Source organism: Lissotriton helveticus, chromosome 6 (assembly GCF_964261635.1).
Source record: "Lissotriton helveticus chromosome 6, aLisHel1.1, whole genome shotgun sequence".
NCBI lineage: Eukaryota > Metazoa > Chordata > Amphibia > Caudata > Salamandridae > Lissotriton > Lissotriton helveticus.
Window position 1 is genome coordinate 247,756,628 of NC_136067.1, and position 25,115 is coordinate 247,781,742.

Consider the following 25,115-nt stretch of genomic DNA (forward strand, 5'->3'; position numbering starts at 1 on the left):
CGATGGACCTGGGGCAGTGGATGGGTTCTTTGTTGATAATTGTGATTCTCCTCCTGGTTTATGTCTGCGCCCTTTCAGTGCTATCTTGTATTCTTCCAGAATGGCTGTGGTTATGTCGGGGGCCTACTCAGCGTTTAGTCAGATTTGCTGAGGAATAGGATGTCCGGGGTTTTGTTGCTCATGATGTTCCAGATTTTTGTTGTGTGTTGGCTGAGTGAGCAGCTGTTGAGGAGCATACATGTTAGTTAGTCATGTTTGCTGTTTGGTGTGGGGGTTTTGTTGAGGGAGTTATGGTCCTTTTGGTGTGGTGGGTGTGTTTTGCACATGAAGCGATAATGGGTGGAAGTGAAAGCTCCTTCTGTGTTGTGCAGTTCAGTGTGGCAGTAGCAGGGGGACAGGCCTTCCAGGCTGGGACCCCGGAGGGCGGCAACAAAGTACCCTTTGGGTGAGCTTGGTCTTGGTTTTGTGGTGCTGTGAGCTGTCCAAGAGCCGGCAGCCACATACGGGCTTGTCTTTGGTGCACCTTCAGCACACCAGTCACATGTCCATGCTGTGATTGCAATTAAGGCGGTTCCAGAAGAGGAAAGGAGGATGGTGGGTGGGGTTTGTTAGGAGCACAGAGGACAGGTAAGAACGGGTGAAAGGACATGGTCATGGAAGGTGGGAGGCAGGAAAAGAAGCACTGGAGGGGGCAGCAGAGAGAAGCAAATAAGGAGGCAAAAGAGCAGAAGAACATATAGAAGAAAGCCACAAAAAGAATGAGAGTTTATTGAAAAACTGACACAACAGAGGAAAAAGAGTGAAAACAAAGAAAACAGAGTGGTGCACAGGCAAAACATAGGGAAAAGAGTGAGAAGAGAGGAAACAGAGCAATACACAAGGAATGGAAGAGGCAGAAAGGGCACAAAGAATGAGAGAGATACAATGAATGAAAGAGACAAACGCCAGAAAAAATTAAGGATACAAGGAAAGAGAGAGACAAAAAGGGCAGAAAGAATGAGAGAGACAGAAGATCAAAAAATTGAGCGGAATGGAGATCAGAGGAAGAACTTGTGCATGAATTAGGGAGAGGAGCACGAGGCAGCGGTCGCAGGGGCGGCAGTGGTGGGGCCTCTAGGCACAGCAGCTGGGTCTGTGAGTACCAATACTGGTTGGGGGACTGGTCCACCTATGTCAAGGGGACAGGGCCTAGACACCTACTTAACTGTAGGTCTGTGCTGCGGGTGCCATTAAGTAAGTCTGTAGAGAGGAGGAGAGTGCAGGGGCAGTGAGTGGGGCTTGTGGAAGAGCAAGAGGACAGGTAAGGAGCGGGGAGAGGAGAAAGTGGCCGCAGGAGGTAGGTAAAGAAGCAATGTAGGGGCAGGAGAACGAAACAGAGGAGGCAAAAGGAAGAAAAGCTACAAAAAGAGTGAGAATTAACGGAAACACAGGCAAAACAGAGGAAAAAGAGTGAAAATACCAGAAGCAGAGCAGTGCACAGGCAACAGAGCAAGATGGCCGCCTGAAGAGGAGCAGCCTATGGACGCTCCCAAGGCAAGGGATCGCCTAAACGTATATCCTGGATTAGCCCTACTATCACACCTATCACACCACAGCTGAGCCTGAAATAAAGCCTCGATAGCTCAGGGAAGTAGAACCCGGTCAATGAGATCCTCGGATAATTGCTCTCCACTGAGCTCGTAATCCAATGGCTGACCTGGGTCAGTTTCCCTGCCGCGACTAAACTGGCAGCAACGTCCAAGGATCAAGAACACAGGGGTAGTTGAGCGATACTGGACGCCCCGTCAGCTGAGCGACGACTTGCTAACAAGCGGTGAGTCCACCATCCCCACCTCATCTGCCTGGGCTGCTTCACTGATCACCTGCCTCACGCACATCGTACTGATAGACTCTCAGCAACTCCTACTGTGGGGCAGAACACATTCTCCCTGTCTCATTGCCCCTCGCGCAGCCAGGTTCATAGTTGCGGCTGGTAGAGGGAACTCTCTTCCGGGGAGGAGGATACCATGGCGGCCTCTCCCAGCTGGCTCCCTTATACCGGGCATATACACATTAAACTGCCTTCACAGCCAGGATCGTAATTTTTTGTTTGCAACAGTGATACGATCAGCACTCCATCTCAGACAGCGCTCGCTTGCTGCCACTGGCTTCGACAAGTACCCCATGCTGCTTGCATCCAGGGCACCTACGGCTGAAAATAAGTAAGGTGACTGAGAAGTCAACCTATGGGTCTCAGAACATGGTTCCCCTTTGTGCTGGTACCTCACAGAGAAGATGATGGCTGCACGATTGACTCTAGCAGCCTGCCTTGGATCTGGGTACACGCCGCAGGAAGTAGTGGCTCGTGGATGGAGTGCTGCAGGGCGGTGAGGGGGGGAGGGGAAGGAAGGAATGTAGTAAACTCCGGCTCACAGCCGACCGGAGTAATGTAAAGAAATAAATAAATAAAACGAGCATTTGGCATATCAGCGTGCACAATGAAATTCATTTTATTTATTTATTTACATTACTCCAGTCAGCCATGAGCTGGAGTATACTACCCCCACCCTGCCCCTTCCCTGCTGCACTGCCCCGCGGCACTCTTTCCATGAGTTACTACTGGCTGAAGGGTTCAATCCATGCTTGTTGTTGGAGTTTGCCTCCCCTTGCCACTGCTGCCCATGGTTGGATTATTTTCTGTTTTTCACTAATTTCGAATTTTGGGCTACTTCTTAGTATGGCTTTTGGGCTACCACAACAGCATGACTCCTCTTTGGGCTTCCAACTCAGTCGGAAATGCGCCATTTGGGCATCCTCTTCAATTTGAACTCTGCTTAAGCTTTTTCACTGGATCCCCTTTATATTTTGGCATCCTGCTTATCTTGTGTATCTACTGTGTTTCCCTGCACATACTGATACACATGCCTACTTGTTTTTTTTTTAGCTTTTTTACACCATATTGGTTCCCTATGCCGGCACTGTGTTTCCAGGTCCTTTCTGTTATTTATTGCCTGCTTTGTGGCTCCTGTCCATTACAAGCTAATACTGGTTTTGGTGCTCAACCATATCTACGACAAAACATGTTACTGTACACAGACACCATCATTTATTTAGGCATTTAGTGTGTTTCTCTGCGCTTATTGTTTCATTTGCTTACATGATTTTGCAGGTATGTGTGGATCATTCAGCCTATCTCACCCCAACATTGAGCCCCTGCTGCATTCCCTGTGATCATCGTTGTTGCTGTTATCTGTTCCCTTCTAGACGTTTCTGCCTGCCTATCTATGTTGGTACCCTGTGCAGACAATGAGTTTTCCATGTTGGTGCTATCACCTGTCGGCTTCCCACATTCAAAAACAAGAATATCATCTCATTCCCCTTACCTACAAAAACGAGATTATCATCTCTCACTCCTTCAGGTCATCCTGTCCTAAGATTAGATCTGTAAACAAATTGTACCTCACCCCAGCTCTACTCTTTCACACTCCATCTAACTTGGTTTCTTCTAACCCATCCCTGAAATGTGCACTACTTAACTGCCGTTCCCCTGTGAAATATGCGACCAGTATAGCTGCCTTTATCTCCGACCAAGACCTCGACATACTCATGCTCATGGAAACCTGGCTAAATGGCACCTCCAACCACACCTTGGATATCTTGGTCCCTTCCAGTTATGGCATCATTAGGTTAGTCCGCCCAAAACTCACTGGTGGTGGCAAAGCTTCTATTTACAGAGCCTCGCTCTCTATTAAACAGTCTCCCATTTTTTCTCTGCCCTCTTGTGAGTATCTTAAAATTGACATCTTTACCACCAGAAAATCCAAATGCTCCCTCTATATGTTATTTCACTCCCCTAGGAATATTCGCTCTTTCATCGACCAGACCTTTGAGGTTATCAGCTCTAATAATGACGATCGCACCAACCAGATCTTCCTTGGTGACTTCAACATACACTGGAACAATATCAATGACCCGATTGTGAAAGGCTTTAAATCCTTCCTCCAAAGTCTCAACCTCATCCAAGCCTGGGATGTACAACATTACAACGCATGCTTTTACATCGCATGCTTTTACAACGCGGTTTTTACATCGCATACCATTTATTTTATTTTATTTAGAAAGTTTTATATAGCGCGAACGTGACCCTTGGGTATCAGAGCGCTTCACATAATATATGAACAGGAGGTATATTAGAAATACAGAATACATATACATGAGGTAGATTAGACAAACCATTCACATAGCGTTACCCAAAAGGGAATGAAGGTAGGTAGTTATAGTTCCATACATTAGGTGTAACCTACTGCTACAATTCACCTAGCATTGTCCTACTGGACTATGGTAGGTTATTTATACTTTACATAACTAGGCGTATCATACTGATATGAGGTAGATGCGGTTAGTACTAACACCAGGATAGCATAATGCTAAAATTTTCAACCTGTGTCTGTCCCCAAGTTGACATAAAAGTTTATAACTTTTCTCCAATATCCTGTTAAATTCAATGCTGAGTTCCTGAATAGACCATACTGTCTTGGCTTTGATTATGCAACTTCATCTAGTTCTCTCTGTGCTCTAGCCTCTAGGTCGTTACTGCTTACTGGACATTGTTTCTAGTTTCCATTCGATGCTCCGTGTGGGCCCTTTCCGATGCAGTGACGTTGAGGTCCGTACTTGACTATGTAAGGAACTTGTTGATTAGGAAGCTCTTAGCTTCCTTTTTGAATGTAATAATGTTAGTAATTTTCCTGATCTTCGGAGGGAGTGAGTTCCAGACTCTGGGGGCTGCCCCAGAGAACGCTCTGTCATAGGTTTTCTTTTTCCTGAATATGGGTGGCCTCAACAGCAGCTCCTTGGCACTTCTGGCAGGTCTGCAACCTCCCGATATCTCAATCTTCTGGGCCAGGTAACTCGGTGTTTTGTAGTGGAGTGCTTTGTGTGTGATACATGCCATTTTAAATTGGATTCCCGCTTCATATGGAAGCCAGTTTAACGCTTTTAGGTGAGGTGAAATATGGTCGAACTTCCTCGATCCGGTGATGAGCCTTGCCGCTGCATTGAGGCATGCTTTTAGAGGTGCCGTGGACATTTTTGGTAGACCTGCTAAGGTTGTACATCCGTATTCAATCCTTGAGATAACTAAGGATTGAATTGCTAGTTTGAGGTCTGCCGATGAGATGAACGGTTTCATTTTCCTTAAGTAGTTCAAGTGAAAGCGCGCACTTTTTGCCATTATTTTGATGTGTGCTTTCATGTCTAGATTCTTATCCAAGGTGACTCCTAACGATTTGGCTGAGTCCACCAGCGTAGGGGTGCAGTTTAGTGCTGTGATCATTTTGGTCCACTCTATCGTCTCTGAATTGATCTTAGGTGGTGAAATTAATAGGAATTCAGTTTTTTGAGCATTCAGTTTCAGGTGATTACTGGTTAACCAATACATTGTCTTTCTTAACGCTTCATTGATTAACTTGATGTCTTCTAGAGATGCTACTTTGATGTAGATCTGCGTGTCGTCCGCGTACATGTGATAGGATATGTTTGCGTCTTGGAGGATTTCTGTCAGAGGTTCAACGTATAGGTTAAAGAGTGAGGGAGATAAGGTAGATCCTTGAGGGACCCCGATCGAGTTTGGACAAGAGGGGGATAAAGATTGGTTGACCAGGAATCTTTGTGATCTGTTCTGAAGGAAGGATTCAAACCATTTCAGTACCAGACCTGATATTCCCATCCTCTTGTGTAGCCTGTCTAGTAGTTTCTCATGATTTACCGTGTCAAACGCTGATGATAAGTCTAGAAGGACCAGTAGACATGTTCTATTAAGATCTAGGGCCTGTAAGGCGTCATCCGCGATATGTAGGATCGCTGTTTCCGTGCTGTGTCCTGTTCTGAATCCTGATTGGCAGTTGTCCAATAGTCTGAAGTTTGTGATGTGTTGGCTTAGTTGATTTTGTACACATTTTTCGATTAGCTTGGCCAGTAATGGAATATTGGTGACTGGGCGAAAGTTATTCGGATCTGCTGGGTCTGCTGTTGGTTTCTTGATGATCGGTGTAACTTTTAACCATTACAACGCATAGTGCTTTTGGGCGCTGGATAGTGAATAGTTTAATTTACTATTCCAACTCCAGTCCCCGTGGACAATAGGGAAGGTTGTTGGATAGTAAATTAACCTATTCCCTATCCTAGAGCGCCCCCCAGCGCAATGCGTTGTAATGGTTTGCGTTGTAATGGTTGCGATGTAAAGGCACTGCGTGGTAAAAGTTGCGTTGTAGGTGATGTTTCCCCCAAGCCTGCAATGGTCCAACCCATGAGAAAGGAGCGACCCTTGACCTGATCATAGCTAATGGGAACATCTTAATTGTTGACTCTATTCTCCCTTGTGATTGGAACGGCCACCACTGCATTACCTTCTCCCTAAATAAAAAAATAATCACCTCCAAGGGTCAACCCAAGAAAGCCAGACAATGAGCACATGACAACCGTCACATTGACTCTTTATCCACCGCACCCTGTGAAACCCTTTTTCCACTGCTCTCTATGACAGAAGCCCAAGACTTCCCTGATCACTACTTCCACTCTATGTCAATCATCATGGATACCCTAGCATACACACAACTAAAAAGAATCCCATCCAAACGATCCAACCCCTGGTTCAACACTGATCTTAATGAAGAACTGCATCTCCTTAGGCTTGCTGAAAGAGTATTGAGACACACCCCTTCCTCGGCCAACCTCCTACTCCTGCGTCAATGACGCCACCCTTACAATAGGCACATTATGAACTGAAAAGCAGTGTACTTTCAAAAACGACTAGGCACTGCTAGTATTAGACACAAGAAACTGTTTAGAAATTATCATAAACCAGTCCACCTGCAAAAGCGATCCTGCTTCCACTAATAACAAAGCAGCCCCTAACTGTGAAACATTTGCTTCCTTTTTTGCAGAGACAATATCGTTAATCACTAACGACATTGAGACCACACTCAGACTTATACCGCCCCTAAACCCTCCGACTCTCCTAAAAATTATACCTCCTGGTTCAGCTTCACAACCCTAGACGAGATTGGCACTCTGAATCTTCTGAACTTCTTCAAATATTCCAACCACTTCATTGATTCCCCCATCTAAACTCCTAAATTAGTCCATTCACCTCCTGCTTCCTCTGTGGACTAAGATAATCAATGCCTCTCTCTCCCAGGGCTTCCTGCCCGACTGCCTCAAAATTGGTCAGGTGACCCGTATCCTAAAAAAACGAACTCCGAGCAGTTTGATCCTAACAAATACCACCCTATCTCCAACATCCCTACTGTGGCCAAACTCCGTGAAAAATTTGCACACTTACAGCTATGAATTCACATTGAACAATTTCAACTTCTTGGCCAGTGCCCATCTGGCTCCCGATGGCTCACAATAATATAACTGCCATGATCCATATTGTCGCTCTATGCTTGCTTGACTGGAATGAATCTTTCCCTCTGATCCTACTGGATCAGCAGCTTTTCACACCATCAGTCACGCTACCCTGCTTGACATTCTAGAACAGAGGATGGGCCTCTCTGGCACTGAGCTAAACTGGTTACCCTCCTTTCAACACACCAGGTTGCAGCGCTTACTTATTAATGACACAGTATCTGGGCAGGCCCCACTATCGCAAAGCATCTCCTTAGGCTCTATCATTTCAATGACTCTGTTCAACCTCTACATGGGGCCCCTGACCAATATCCTCAAATCCTCCCACATCTCCTGCCATATGTTTGCCGACGACACCCAACTCTACATGAGAATAACCTCTGTTGAGGACATCCTTGCCCTTAATAACACAATGACATTAACTCAACAATGGTTGACATGCAATCACCTCAAACTCAATGCCATTAAAACTGAATTCCTACTCTTTGCCCATCTCAACTCTATCTCTAATGTCAAAGAATGAATCCCTTTTCTTTCTGCCTTTAATTGCACCCCACACATCATCGACTCTGCCAAATCCCTAGGCATCACCAATGACAAAGACCTCTTCAAGCATAAATCCATCAGCATTGTCATCAGACCTACGTGCTCTGAATTGGCTGCCACTTGAGGCCGGATGCATCTCAAAATTGACTGCATGACCCATAAAGCAGTGCACTACAATATCCCTTCCTACCTGTCCCAGAAACTGACCCTTACAGGTGGGAACAGATTCTCCAGAAGTACGAGCTCCATACTGCTCGAACCACAAAAATTTAAGAAGAAGAAAATCTACTTCTGTTCCTTCTCTGGAATGGCCCCTAATTTCAGGAACACTCTCCCCACTGAGATCAGATGTAACCCAACCTAATGCCTCTTCAAGAAAGATGTACAAAAAAATCCTATCCATCAAATTACTCTCACTCTGAAGATATGGCCATGCACCCATTCCCTTGACACCTCCCCCCATTCAGTCCACTGCCGGTTATTCTACGCATCGCTACCTTGGGAATATCTGTGCCACTAGTTCTCTCATCCAGCTTCCTCCCTCCTTAACTACCTCAGTACTTGTGTATACACTGTTGTTCGTACTCTTTCTTCTTTACTGTCTATCTGCACAGCTGTTTACACTTTCCATAGCTTGGATAACGCAGCTATTCTGCGATATTTCCCACTATTCCTGGTGTACTACATATTTTATTTTTCTCTCTATTTACCTCAAGCTACTAATATCATCCCTGCCTTATAGAGATCCAGTTGCCCCAAACACTAGTCTAAGATACCTTGTACCTTCACTACCTTCACTACCTCGGACGAATCTATGCATCTACTCTCCCTCCCATGGCAGCTGCCTTTCATATCTATTTCAGGACAATTGGTACCTTGTATCCTACTGTCCTTCGGACACCTCTTTTGCAAGATTGTTGCTATTTATTTTGATTGCCACTTTATTTAACCCCAGTATGTGCTGCTAGTTTGCTCCATATACCTTGTATCCCGTATGCATTTTTTTTTACCAGTCTTATATTTATATTTATTTACACTTTATGTACCTCGTGTTATTATTGGTATTGTGTACCGCGTGATTTTATTGTTTGTTATTGTGTGTGCTTACCCTGTAAGGCGCTCTGATACCTTTGTGTCAATTTTGCGCTATTTAAAAAATTAATTAATTAATTAAATAAATAAACCGAGGAAAAAGAGTGAAATAATTTATGATGTTTAGGAGAAAGGTATGGGTCAGTGTTCGTTATCATGATGAGTAGGTGGGGTGAAATTAAGTTAAAATTAAAAAAATATATATTTTTTTCCCTATCGATTCTGCCATCTCCTAACCCTAGGTCCCATGATGAGAGTAGAAAAGGCAATGTTTCTAAGGAGAGTGAAAAATAAGCACATAAATGATAAAAGAAAGGGCATGCAACCCTGCGTGGCTTAATTTTGATATGGAAATTAATACCTAATATCTTATACCTTGTTGGTTCGTAATACAAAAAAGTTGAAACAACGTCGATTTATGCTTTGTACCTTCTTTTTGTAACCCCACATCTGGTGGGCAGAGAAAGTCACAGCAACACAGCGATAATCAAGTTTATTTTTTTTTTAAAGAAACAAAATTCAATGGGAACACTGTCACCTCACATATTTGAAATTAAAATGAAAAAGCATTCACCTGTTGCCTGACACGAAAAATAATGGTGTTCCAAATATATTTGGCAGGAGTAATAGTGATAAACGATGTGTGGTGTTTTATGTAATGGTGTATTTGTTGAACAGTGCAGTACACTTTTAGTCAGCTGGAAATGTATGTGTCCCAGAAAAAGTTTGATTCGATTCTGCTAACTTTGATGTATTAGGCAAAAGGGTAAGTAAATGAAATAGTCTAAAAATAGACCATGACTTCACTAATCACTACGAAGTGCATAAGTATATTTTCCATTGAATCTGTCAGCAGTAACGCCAAGCATAATGAATATAAAAATGCATTCTGTGCTCTGTTCATTTTCTATTAAGTGTTCTAAGTATTTAAAATGTTTAAATTATTCTGTTTACTAGACAAATGAGATTAGCCGGTACTTACAAAAAAGTAAAGAGGCTAGATATCAGGCAACACTTAAAATGATGATTACTACGTAATTATCAAAAAGTATACAAACATACAAAATGTTCCCGAAGCAGCACCTCCTGCAATCAATCAAGACACCTGATTTAACGCATGGCAATGCAGTGCTTATAAGGAAGCTGGGAAACAACGTTTACAACGCAACTTTTACAACGCACTACCATTACAACGCAACTTTTACACAGCAACATCCATTACAACGCACACTTTTACAACGCAGTCATTACAACGCATGACACTACAACGCATACCACTACAACGCATACCATTACAACGCAGTCATTACAACGCATACCATTACAACGCAAAACTTACCATCCAATACTTACCCTACTGTTGCACCCCCTGGAGTTAGAATAGTAATTTTAACCCCTACACTATCCAATATTTTCCCTACTGTTGCACCCCCTGGAGTTAGAATAGTAATTTTAACCCTTATACTATCCAACACTTACCTTAATTGTAATGTAATGTAATGCGTTGTAATGGTATGCGTTGTAAATATACTATGCGTTGTAGTGGAATGCGTTGTAAAGGTATGTTTTAAGAATTCGTTGTAATGGTATGCGTTGTAAAAGTGTGCGTTGTAATGGATATTGCGGTGTAAAAAATGCATTGTAAAGGTATGCGTTGTAAAAGTGTGCGTTGTAACGTCATACATCCAAGGAAGCTGCATGCTGCTTTTTGCAGAACAGTGGTGTGAACTGGCACAATACTTACTATACGGTAACTTATCCTACTGCTGTGTCTTGGAGACCAGTCAAAATTAAAAACAGATGTGTAACTGCGAGGTCAGGCAAGACCCAGTGGGAGGTGAGCATTTTGATCATTAGGCAGAAAAAATTCCCAAATGTGAACATTCTCTACACAATGAGCTACAACAAAACCAGACAGCGACAAATAACCAATTTATATAATCGCGCTATTTAGTTTAAAACTAAAGAAAAGATTGATTTCATGTCGACAACTATATACACTCAGTTGAGGACAGTATCACACGGTTTGTTCAGATGGATGTGCCTGGATTAAACCTCTATCCTACAGGTGCCACTTTGCTCGAATCAGATCATAGGCCACATTTCACCTGAGTAAAACGGGCATGGAAGTGGGTTTTTGTTTAGGGCGTTGATCACTTGATCCGATAGGACTATTAACTAGACTTTCTGGCCTCATCTGTCAAGGTCTAGATGGATATGTGAGGGCAGAATCTAATCAAGCTCCACCCTCACCTTGACGTGGCAGCCATGACATAGTCTCAACTGGCGAACCTCAGAAAGGTTTTGGCAGAAAGTGTTGGGTAGAGAGGCAGGACAGTAGCTCGTGCAGAAGAAGAAAAGCTAGTTACTGGTGAGCAATTACAAAAGGAATTCTTACCCTTCCATTACTAGCAAAGTAGTACACCACTCGTACCTGATTCTCCTCTCTGGTGGAACATTTTTTTTTTGTTTACTCCTGAAAATGGATGAAAGACTTGAGAACCATCCACAGTGGTGAGATTCCGTAAAGATATTTCAAGATGGCAACTCTCAAGTACACCTTCAAATTACAACCCTAGTCTCAGAATTCCCCCAAAACAAATGCACTCCTTTGCCTCAACCACTGCATTGAATTAAATAAAGTATTTGCAAAGTTCGTTTTATGATTTCTTAATGTTACATTTATTTATTTATTTTATTTGCGGGTTTATAATGCGCTTGAATCACTCCTGCCGGAGTATCTCTGCGCCCATAACACCAGAAGCATGATCAGGCGGTCCGTAAAAGCAGATTAATTCTGAAAAAGGAAAGTTTTGAGCTTCTTTCTGAAACTCAGATGTTCTATACATTGCCTCAGCTCAAGGGGAGCTTGTTCCATAAAGTAGGGACAACTACAGATAAAGCTTTACCACCTTCTCTGGCCTTTCTTACAGCAGGCACTCTCAGGAGAAGCTGGTTGCTGGACCTAAGGGACAAACCGGGTTGTATGGAATGAATTTATCTCTCCAGTGCAAAGGCCCTAGTCCGTTTAGGCTTTTATGTATTAAACAACAGGTCTTGAATTTTACCCTGTTACGGACTGAGAGCCAGTGCAATTTATCTAAGAGAGGTTTGGACGGTGTTCTCGGGGGGGCATTTAGTACCAATCTGGCAGCGGTGTTTTGAATCATTTGGAGTTTGGTCAGTACTCCCTCATTGGCTGATAACAAAAGGCCATTACAATAGTCAAAACGACTAAGTATTAAAGCTTGCACCAAGGTTTTCCTGGTGAAATCCGGTAGCAGGGGAAAGACCTTTCTCAACAATCCAATGACATGGAAGCAGGAACCCACAGTGATGTTACAGTGCTGCTTAAAAGAGAGTTCACAATCCAAGCGCACTCCTAAATTTTTCACAACCAGTTTAGGGTCAGGGACTGGGCCCAGGTCTTGCGGCCACCAGTCCGGGGTCCACAGGATCTTTGCTTCCCCAAAGAGCATAATCTCCGTTTTACCTACGTTGCACTGTAGGCAGTTAGAGGTCATCCAATTTGCCACCGCATTCATACCACTGCGGAAAGAAGTTTTCACTTCGTCGGTAAGAGTTTTAAAAGGAAACAGGAGCTGGGTATCATCCGCGTATGATACTGGGATGAAACCGAACTCTCTCAGGATTTTAGCCGGGGGGCCACATAGATATTAAAAAGAGTTGGACTCAAACAAGAGCCCTGTGGCACCCCCTTGGTAATCTCAGTTTCCACCGAACGAAATGTGCCCATGCTAACTGATTGAATCCGGTTAGATAGGAAACTTCTCAGCCAGGCCAGTGCTGTTAGTAAACACCAGGTTAATGAGGTTAGTTCACTTTATCTATGATATCATACTCCTTGGCCCCTTAAACATACCTCTTCCTCATTATCTTTTACAGAGGAACTAAGCTCTCCTTCAAACCCCGTGGGGTTGAACTGTTGTCAGAAATGAGATTCCAAATGTTTTCTACATTAGAAATGAAAAACACTGATAGTGAAATGACGTCTGAGAGGAAGTTACCCCATCATGATGTATAAAAGGTTATAAAGGGTAAAACCCCTTCAATTTGCTAAACAGGAGGGTTTACGACCATTGAAATGCAGATTTACATTTCCTAAGCACATTTACTGATTTGGAAAAGTGTTTCCAGATAGGTGGATACCTTTAGAAATGGATTATGAATTTTTAATATTTGGAAGGCATGGGTTGTGCCGTTGTGGGAATCCCGGTAAACAACCTTTACAACGAAACTTTTACAACGCACTACCATTACAACGCGGTCATTACAACGCAAACCATTACAACGCATTGCGCTGGGGGGCGCTCTAGGATAGGGAATATATTTAATTTACTATCCAACACCTTCCCTACTATCCACGGGGACTGGAGTTGGAATAGTAAATTAAATAAATCACTATCCAGCGTCTAAAAGCACTATGCGTTGTAAAGGTTTGCGATGTAAAAACCGTGTTGTAAAGGCAGGCGTTGTAATAGCCTGCGTTGTAACGTCATACATCCGGGAATCCCTTCCAAATTGTGATTCGTACCCTGATGTATCAAAGATTTGTGATTGAAATTCTGTTCACAAACCATTGGTCAGTTACCAACCCCCAATTTGGGCTGGTAGCTGATTCACAAATACGGAGGATTCCCATTTGGACCCTTACTCCTTTGTAAATGCTGAAAATCGTTTCTGGGAGAGTAGGCAGCGGGCCACAGGGCCACTGCCAACTCGCAGTGAAACATTTTGAAGAAGGAATACCTTTTTCAACAGAGTCCTGTTTTCTGGAAAACAGGCTGCATTAAAAATAAGTAAAAAAAAAAGGTTTTCTTTATTTAGTCATGGTGGTCTGCAGACACTTGTGGGCCATTATACCCATGATTGTGGCCAATAGCAGGGGGTCACAAATTACAACCTTTCGAATGAATGTTCACAACATAAGATTGCAATTTGGGACCACTTCTTGCATACATAACTTTTGAGCACTGGGCCTGTAGTTCCTGGAGTGTTGATTTCAACTCTGCTGTAAGGATGTGGGTTTTAACCTCACTGATTCTAATTTGGTGCTGAGGAGAGATATTTTCTCTTAGGGGCTGGGAATCCAGTTGGAAAAAGAGAGTACCCTTTTGAGTTATCCATGTCAGCATGAAGCAGAAGAAGTGATTTTCCCAATCACAGAAATAAAACATCTTTCAGTCTGCTGTGTGCCAAGCCGATCTCAAACTCAATAAATTAATATTGATTTTAAAAAATTGGGGTTGTAGTGGCTAGAATTATTTCAACTCGATTGCATTACAACAATTGCAATTTTTGTGTGGGGGAAAAAAGTTTCAAACATAAAACTGGTGTAATGGAGGGTGGAGATGCCTTTTAGGGTTCAGGCACCCTGCTACCAAAGGTTGCATATATACATTATCCAAAGTTAACGTAAAGAATAGATTAGTCGGAGAGATCATTCGCCGATGGTATGTGAGAACACCATGGACTATTGGCGTTTCAGGACATGTACAGGAGCTTATCATGGACTCCGTCTTTTGCGCTCAACTATGCTGGCTACCTGGTGCATTACAATGTTGCCATACATTTTGTCGATATCACTCATTTTGGATTGTTTTACTGCTAGAAGAACTTCATTTGTATACTTTCTTCAGTGTTCAGTGGATGCTGCTTTTGTGTTACAGATAACATTTGACGTTCCCCAGTTTCTTATGACAATAGATTTCTTTAGACTTTGGAATTCTTTGACCTTCTATCACAACGGACCGTTAGAAGAAACAGGACTAGACCGACGACATTACCATCTATTTAGCCATGAAAAAGTCAAAAATTGACGATACACCTGTTGGCTGCTGTGTTCATTCTGGACTAATCAACATGAGCAAAGATTGTAAACCATATCATCTTTTGTGGATTACAGCCTCGATGTTTTGACCTGTATCAACATATTATCGTAATCATGTTGAATAATATACAGAACCATATCTAATGAATAAGAGTTCATACAGTCTGGACATCATAATTTGTTGAGAGTGCTTTGGTTCCCTATAGTCAATAAATAAATAAATAGGACCAAACAGAAAGAAATGTATGTGATGTGTCAGTAGTTCCAGAGATGTAAAATTCAGGTCTAGCACCAACATCAGTTAGGCTTTGATAAGTTGAAACAAAAACATAACAATTAGTTGCCTAATAAATAGAGTTGCAGCGGTATGATCGTCAACCAATATATTACTGTACCCAAAATCAACTGTTTGAAGCAAATACAGTCCAGAATTGCAGCAAACTCATTTGACCTCTTGAGTCCTCATGAAGAGGTCAGCTCGTCAAGAGCCACGCTCGTCATGACCGCGCCCGTTAGATGGAACGCTCGCACGCTGGGCTAATTCCCCCACTGTGCTGAGCGTTCCATTGGAATGAGCGTGGTCATGACGAGCACCGGAGCACCGTGGCTCATGACGAGCTGACCTTGTCATGAGCACTGGGGCGCCATGTGCGCCCCCCGCCCCCCAAGCACAGCGGGGGGAAACAGCCCCGCACGGAAGGGGTTAAGTCATAGAGAAAAGTAGAGGTGTAACCTGTGTAAAACGAAGAAACCAAGGCCACCAATAGAGAAAAGGCAGGAGTCATGGCCAAAAGAATAACAAATATATGAGTCTCTTCAAATAGGAACGCCCAACAGAGAAATGTTTATGTTGCTCCATGCAATGACTGCACTGGACCTCCTCACGAGGGTGATATTTGTGCACAATCTGATATTAAGAGATATTGCTAAAAAAAATATAGATAGGACCAAATCTTGTTTCACCTACCAAACTAGGAACAATGGGGCATATTATCAAGGGGGTTTATCTCCGCTTTTTTGGCTTTAAAAGCCAAGAAAGCGGAGATAAAATTTTCTCCCTATTACCTAGCTGTCGCTAACACCAGTTAGCGACAGCTTGTAGGAGATAGCGACCATCTTGGGCCCCACTTTGCATGTCAGTGATATTTATCACTAATGACATGCAAAGTGGGCGTGCCAAGATGTTAGCGACTGGAAACAGTCGTTAACATCGCTATCTCCTATTACCAACTTTTGGAGATATTCGCGCTAAGCGCGAATATCTCCAAAAGCTAACACCTGCCCTGAGCAGTTCTTAGCCATGTTATCCAATGGGAGGTGGATAACATGGCTAAGAGCATTAGCTCGGTAATGCATGAATATCGCGGACTTTTCAGCGATATTCATGCATTGCGGCCGTTTTTTATCGCATTTGCGATAAACCTTGGTAATACCAAGGTTTATCTGCGATAAAAATCGCCGCAGCTCAGCAGTAAATTTTTGTCTCTAACCAAGCAATAGCGATAATTATCGCTATTGCTTGGTAATATGCCCCAATATTCTTTCATAGCTCCAACCTCAGTGTGAATGGTAAGCAGATTCAAAATCCTGTCAGATTTACCTTACTCAACTAGTGAAGGTCTTGGCATCTAACAACAAAAACTGATTTCAGACAGACCTGATGAAGCAGGGAGGACTCTATCTTCTGTTGCAAAGCTCTGTCCGGTCCTGGATGGGTAAAAATGGGCTTACCTTTTGTGTGGATACTCTTTTGCTCCTTTGCCCTGCTGTGCTCAAGCAGCTTTAAAATGATCACAAAGTATTGGGCGATATGTAATGAGGCGGAGTGTTCAGAGGGTTAGTTAACCTCTGCTTTTGGCTCTGACCTGGAGGCAATCAGGTAGGATGAAAGAGGGTCATATAAAAAGAGACTACGTAGAGAATTGTAATCACTAAGGGCCAGATGGAGGTAAATGCATGTTTGCGATTCCTTAATTATTAATTATTTTCAGGGAATAGCTATTAAGGAATCGCAAAATGCCATCTAGGTAGGATATGCAATATTTTTAGTGATTCCTTAATTGTGAATCGCAAATTGCGATTCGCAAGTAAGGAATACCTTCCCATTCATTCTTATGGGCCAAGAGGCCCATAGGAATGAATAGCAATTGCTCCGGCAATTTGTGAGTCACCAAGAGGCACTCGCAAATTGCTGGCGCAATTTCAAGGGCGCCAGGGTTCCAAATGGACACACTGTTGCACCCCTGAAATGTGCATGTGTGCACATGTGGCACACATACATGCCCTATGGGCATGAATGTGTGCCACATGGAAAGCATGTGTGCCACAAGGAAAGCAAGAAAGCAAAAAAGTGCTTTTTTAAAGGAAATCGCTAATTACCACCAACTTGAAGTTGGTGGTAATTAGCGATTCCTTAAGGCTATAGTGCACTTTATTTTGTGCTACTTACATTGCATTTAAGGAATCGCAATTCGAAATTCCTTAAATGCAAGAGCAAAATAAGGAATCGCTATTTTGGGATTCGGTATGTTGCTCGTAGGTTTCAACTTACCTACATTGTGAATTTCAGCTTTAGCGCTCGCTATTTGGCCACCTACATCTGGCCCTAACTTAACAAACTTAACTCCTCAAATGTACAGAAATGCATGCTAGCTACGTATTTGGAGAGTCAATTAATAACATGACAATAATTAATCTACTAGTTTAATGCGCAACAATAAACATCAAATATGTTGCAGAGAAGACACATTTGAAATGTGCGTATTCACAAAAGACAGTCATAGTAGCCGTGTATGTCATGGAAAAGCCATGAAGCAATTTTCCTTTAAATAGAAGCAAAACCTAATATTGCTGAAATGTGCACAACATGAAGTAGAAGCTTAACCTTGAACTGACATGTTTAGAAAAGTTGTCATAAATTCAGAATGATCCGGTTTAACAAATGTATTATTTTATAAACGACACTTTATTGATTTAATGTCATGCACTTCCTCCTTTCTCATATTTCACATAACATTTGAATAGAATAAATTGTGCATTTCAACAAAGATGTCAGATTTACCTTCCTCAACTAGTAAAGGTCATAGCATCTAGCAACAAAAACTAATTTCAGCCACACCTGATGAAGCAGGGAGAACTCTTTCTTCTAGTGCATTATTTCTGGACCAAGGCACTGTCTGTTCCTGGATGGGCAACAATGGGCTTACCTTTTGTGTGGACACTCTTTTGCCCCTTTGACTCCTTTCCTCAAGCAGCTTTACAATGATCAAAGAGTATTGAGGGATAGGTAAGGAGGCAGAGTGTTTAGAGGGTTAATTAACCTCTTATGTTGGCTCTGACCTGGAGGCAATCCGTTAGGGGAGAAGAGGGTCACATAAAAAGAGACTGCAGAGATAATTGTAATGATAAACATAAAAAATAAATTACTTCAATGTGCAGAAATGCCTACTACATAAATAATCATATGTAGTGCGAGAGTTTATTAATTAACATAAAAATAATTACTCTTGTAGTTTAATGTGCAACAAAAAAGATAAAATGTGTTGCAGAAAAGACACACATTTGAAATGTGGTGACTCCCAATAGCTATTGGTTTTGACAAAAACATGTATAAATAATCTCTGTCACACTATATACTTATTTGAAAATTATATTTCATCTTGATCTCAACCATAATGTTCATAAAGGTTTTACATGTATAAAATCACAGTTTATAACAAAATTATTCCATGTTCAACATTTCTCTTGCACTTAAAGACCTTATCGGATGTATGAAGTTACAACGCTTACTTTTACAACGCCTACCTTTACATCGCAAGTTTTACAACGCATACCATTACAACGCATAATGCTTTTGGGCGCTGGATAGTGAATAGTTTAATTTACTATTCCAACTCCAGTCCCCGTGGATAGTAGGGAAGGTGTTGGATAGTACATTAAACCTATTCCCTATCCTAGAGCGCCCCCCAGCGCTATACGTTGTAATAGTTTGCGTTGTAAAAGTTGCGTTGTAATGGTAGTTCGTTGTAAAAGTTTCGTTGTAAAGGCTGTATACCACCTTATCTTCTCAAAATAATGATTCATCAGTCCACTATGAATTAAAATTAAATATAGATAAATAAACCCACTTCACTACAGAAATCAAATTTTTTTGATAAAACACATCATAACTGTCGACACAGCATTTCGGTGGAATAAGGAATGGTTCACACCACTTTCTTCAAAACACAAATTATTGATGGTATATAATTTCTTTTTACAGCTCCTACAGCTCCAGCACCCTCCTTTCGTGCTCCATGGGGCTCATCATCTCCCACAAGTCTATGTGTAAACAACTATTATCAGGAATATGCTATGATATACGACTAAAATGGTGCTGCCCCTCTCATTCAATTCTTTTAGACCATTTTGGGGGATGTTCACTATTATTCTCTCTGGTCCGATAATATCCAACCAGAATCTCTATTAGCATATGTCCATATTCAATTGTTTGAATACGGATGTATACCGATAAGTGCTATCTTCATGTCCGCACTCGGGCAGAGATTTGCCCTGAGTGAGAACATATAGTACTGTTAAATGCCCTTTGTGAATTCCCAAAGTTGTAAACTTAGACATTTGGTCTAAGTTTAGATCAAAGGTCTAAGTTTATCTCTGTAAATCTGGCCCTCTAAATGCAGATAGAATATGTTTGTTTTATTAACCCGTTGAGTGCTTGTGACGAGCTCAGCTCGTCATGAGGCACAGTGCAGCTGCACTCATGACGAGCTGAGCTCGTCACGGCCGTAGGAACGTTCGCACGCGGGGATATTTTCCCCGCTGTGCTGAGCGTTCCAAAACGGGTGTGGCTGTGACGAGCTCAGCTCGTCATGAGTGCAGCTCCACTGTGCCTCATGACGAACTGAGCTCGTCACAAGCACAGCGGCGCCGCGCGCGGCCCCCCCCCGCACAGCGGGGGGGGGAAACACCCCGCAGTGAAGGGGTTAACCTGGATGTCAGACTATTATGCCAGTGACACAGCAGTCATAAACGATAGTTCCTACAAAACTGTCTCCTTCTTGTTGCATCGGAAATCCTAGAGGACCAAAGAATGGTTCTTTGCCCTGCATCCCTTAATGTGACATTAGTGCAAACAAAATCCTTAATTTTGCCAACATTACAGAGATGTCACTGAGCAATTATCTAGAAAACCTAATGTGGGGCCTTGAGTTTTCCAATCCCAGTCAAAGCTGGCCAAAGATGGGTGAGAGCAAGGGACAGGCTTCTATTACCCCTGTAGGCAGCCTCTCCAAATCCTTATCCAATAAGACAGTGAGCGCAATAAACCTCCTATTTTCCTGTTAGTCTTTGGTTCACAGATGCATTTATTAATTAGGAAGATTAGCAAGATGAAAGTTGAAATGTATGATCCATACACTGTCAGGAGATGGCAGCTTCCTGAACCAACCACCTGATTATGAAGCTATGTCTGGCTTTACAAACTAGATTTCCTTCAGCCTACTAAGATGGGTAAGTCCGTTGCTCCCTGATGTTCTAAATTGTCAAAAGATTGCTTTCACCCTCTCTCTTCTGTTACCTCCATGCCACTCCTGCTCACTTACTGCCTTCCATAGTCCTCACTGCCTCACCAGCGCAATCTTTTTAGATTTGGTGAGTAGACTCCTAAAGTCAACAATACAGTGTCACTTTGCTGAGTGGGAATAAGGAAATATGGGCAAGTGTCCTCCCCACTCCTTACACTTACCAGAGCTAGCTTTAGTGCTGGTGGTGCCCGGTGCAACAATCTTTTTAGTGTCACCCAATGACCTCCTTCTCAACGGATTCCCTCACTACCACCATCCAACAGTGCCCCTCATGTCTCCCTATCCCCTCTCCTTTTGTGTCAGAGCACTTTATATCACAGAGAGAACGACTCATACATGTGTAAATCAGTCTATAGGAAACGTTGCATATGACAATGAGCGCTACATAGTGTAGGAATCACATGTTATCCATAATAGTAGGCAGTATATTTTAAAAGGGGAAACAACCTTTACAACGCAACTTTTACAACGCACTATCATTACAACGAAACTTTTACAACGCAACATCCATTACAACGCATGCATTTACAATGCAACCATTACAACGCATGACACTACAACGCACACCACTACAACGCATGTAATTACAACGCAGTCATTGCAACGCATACCATTACAACGCATAGCATTACAACACATAGTACCCTTAAACTATCCTACACTTACCCTACTGTTGCACCCTCTGGAGTTAGAATAGTCATTTTCACCCCTACACTATCCAACGCTTACCCTACTGTTGCACCCCCTGGAGTTAGAATAGTAATTTTTACCCCTACACTATCCAACACTTACCCTACTGTTGCACACCCTGGAGTTAGAATAGTAATTTTTACCCCTACACTATCCAGCACTTACCCTACTGTTGCACCCCCTGGAGTTAGAATAGTCATTTTTACCACTACACTATCCAACACTTACCCTACTGTTGCACCCCCTGGAGTTAGAATAGTAATTATTACCCCTACACTATCCAACACATACCCTACTGTTGCACCCCCTGGAGTTAGAATAGTAATTTTTTACCACTACACTATCCAACACTTACCCTACTGTTGCACCCCCTGGAGTTAGAATAGTAATTATTACCCCTACACTATCCAATACTTACCTTACATGCAAAGTAATGTTATGCGTTGTAATGGTATGCGTTGTAAAGGTAGTATGCGATGTACTGGAATGCGTTGTAAAGGTAGTTTTTAAAAATTTGTTGTAAATGCATGCGTTGTAATGGAATGCGTTGTAATGGATGTTGCGTTGTAAAAAATGTGTTGTAAAGGTAGGCGTTGTAAAAGTATGCGTTGTAACGTCATACATCCTTTTAAAAGTGTTTGGTCTAGATAAGAACAAACTCAGTATTTAAGTTACCATGGTTTTGGTTGGCTTTACTAATAAGAATGTATTTCTATCCAAAGGAACCCTTTTTTGCAACATTAGGATAATTAAAGTCATGGGGAAAATCATAACATTCTAATCTATACCATGCAATTTGCATGCAGCTCTTTGATGACAGCTGGTCACTGTGGTAAATTAGGATTGCAATTTATGAACTGCAAGTAACAAAAGGATCTCTGTGACACAAGCACTAACCCACTAAGCTATCAACAGAAAATACAGTCTTGTTCTTCGCAGCAGGCCTATTATTAACCCTCTGCACTACGTTATGAAGAGTCAGACTGCCACTAGACAAAACTCTGTGATCTCCTTCCAGCAGGAACATTAATCACCAGAGTTATCTTGACACAGAAACTCCTGGATACAGACAGAACTCGGCAGCAGGTGCTTTTTAGCCCATAAATGATTTTTAAACACAGCGTCCCCTCCTAGTTAGCGCTTGCTGAGGCTGCACTGGTCGCACCACCCTAAAGTCGTCCCTGACACTTATGTTCCCTGCTTTCCTCTGTCCTGGTTCACCCTTTGCTCACCATTATAAGGTGACCGTAGTGGTCAAGAAACCAACATAAGATCTAAGGAAAAGTTAACAAAATGAATGCGAAGTGTGCTCCTAATCTGGTCCATAATTATAGAAAATCTTCAATTGCACCCACCTTCAAGCTGTGTCCACCTTCAAGAAACTGCAAGAAGGTAGCCACACAGCTGCAGAAAGAGCATAATTCCACAAAGCCATGGTTTCGAGGAAAGAGTGCCACTACAACAGGTGGTGTGGTCACCTGGGTGCAAGGCTTTGGCAGTTCTAGGAACAATTCATAAGATATACTCTACAATGTAAAACGGTATGGTTCTCAGTTCAATGTTATTCTACTAACAAAGATCCCAACCTGTGATTTCTGCCTAAGAACTTGGATTAAAAAAACATGATGCTTTGCACAACCACGACATAGGGATTAATGAATAAGTGCAACAATCTGGAGTAGATTCATACTGCAAAGTGAAAGGTAGAAGTCAATGTGGAATACAAAGGTCAATAATGAATGCAGCACCTCATATTCTTCTGTAAGTGGAGAGGAACTGGGTGACTCATGTCATCATTAATGGAACAAACAAAGAACCTTAAAGGAATGTCACACCACCAGGGACCAACTGAAGGGAACATGATGCAGCCAGTTTTGATCATGCGTCTTCCAGCTTCTGAAGTTGAACCTCAGACTTGTGCATGTGCGCAGTCGAGCTGGCGAGATTTAATGACATTGAGTATTTTTCTCTGCCATTGGCTGGCATCCCCGTTCATGCTAAACGGTGGCCAGCCATTGGAGAAGAAGTCCCAGTGACGTTCTTCTTTCTCTCTTAGCCCCGTCCTTTTCAGACTGGGCTCCTTGACTTACTACTGGCGTAAAAGGTTTCTTATCTTCTTTATGGGTCCAGATTGCCCCATAAAGAAGATAAGGAACCTTTTATGCCAGCAGGAAGTCAGGCGCATGTTCCGAGCGCTTATTTTTTTACTGATAAATACAACACAAAGTTCTGTGTCACTTGTTAGAGTATAATACGCTCTTTAATGCGTCACTATTTAGGTTTTCTATAAAAAAAAAATTGACTAATGGAGCATGGCCAGGCATCTTGGCCGACAAGCCGCATTTCAGCGGAACTTCCGTCAGCAACTTCAGGATCCTGTGTAAACTACTATACATCTGGTGCCTTCCCTGTACCCACAGCACTGTATTACTGCCGGTGATACCCGGACCCAGTTTGATAGCAAGTTTGGAAAGGGTGATGCGCCGCAGCAGCCTTGGAGTCTGGCCGTGGGCTGCACGGCATGGTGCCCCCTCGAAAACCCGAGCTCCGGCAGAGCACTGGGGCTGCCTGGTCCTGTCGCTGCAAACCAATGATAGGATTGGGGTGGAGACGACTCCCCGCCTTCCTAGCCGACTCGGTTGGGATTCTAAGCCTAGCACAGGCAGACATTGGGCCCCAAGAGCGCAGTGCCTCGCTGAACGACGTCCTGGGGCCCGCCATAGAATTCGCATTTCCCCCTTGCAGAGAGTGCATTACCTGGGGCAAGCCCGGAGTAATTGGGTGTTTTCAGGCGGGGGTCAGCCTGTTGGCAGGCCGGTGGAGCCCACAAGTTGAGTCTTGTGTTTGCAGTAATTTTTTCACCATATGGCATGCCCTCTCCCCCTGCTTGCTGCGATCACCTGAATCAGGGTGACTGTCCTCCTCTGACTCAGCGCAAAGAAGCCGCGATTGATTCCTCGTGCCCTTGAGCCTCCGGCAACACAGGGGTGGGAGGGGTTGATCTGGGGCCGGATTCTATACTACGCCATACCACAGGGGCTCTCTAGCTGCTCACCGTCTCCCCCACCCACTTCGGGCCACATTGGCTAGCCCTGTGCAGCCCTCCATTTCTATAGGTCCCGCTCTGGTGTTTCGGGACGCCAGGGAACTGTAGTCGTGGGGCCCTCGATTGGAGACCCTGCTCCATATTTCTCCCTGGGACTGCTCTCCCCCTAAGTGCCACTCCTCGCTCCTGGATCAAAGCCCTGTTGGGAGGCCTCTACCTTGAGTCGAATCATTTACCTACCTTATGCGTCAGCTGGGAGGCGTGACACACTGTTGTTGTTCTACTGTGTGTTCCAGTCTATAATATTCTTCTGTCGAATTATTGGTTCACAACAGACTTTTCAAGCCAGGCTGTAAGACAATAACGACGACCCGTCTTCAACTACACATGTGCCCTCATCAGTGCTGCACCTACCAAAATAAGTATTTTCTTTTCACCAAAATATGTATTTACTTTCATTTGAAATTGGAGACGCATTCTATACATTTACTGATCCATGCTTTTGCTATTTTTCATCTGCATAATCATGGGATTTCATTCACATTTGAAGACTGTAAAGTCAAGTTTGTGTTCCATTTTCCTAAATTTACCCACTGGAAGCCTCATTTGGAAGCAATTGTAAGGCTGGGGCTGGTGGAAAAGCCATGTCACTAATAAGGCCTCAATGGTCAATGAAAGTGCTCGTGAGTCACAAGGGAAGGAGGTGGCAAAGGGACATCCCGGCCTCTTTGTTGGTTGCAGGTCAGGAATTTAGAAATGATGTGGGACTACTTCCTCTCTGTGTGACTGCTTCCGCTCTTAAGGGCAGGCTATGAAACATGCCCAAAGTGGACGTAGGCCGTTTCGGTACACTTGCAATGTGAGTGGACGTAGGCCGTTTCGGTACACTTCCAGTGTGAGTCAGCGTGCATATTTTTGG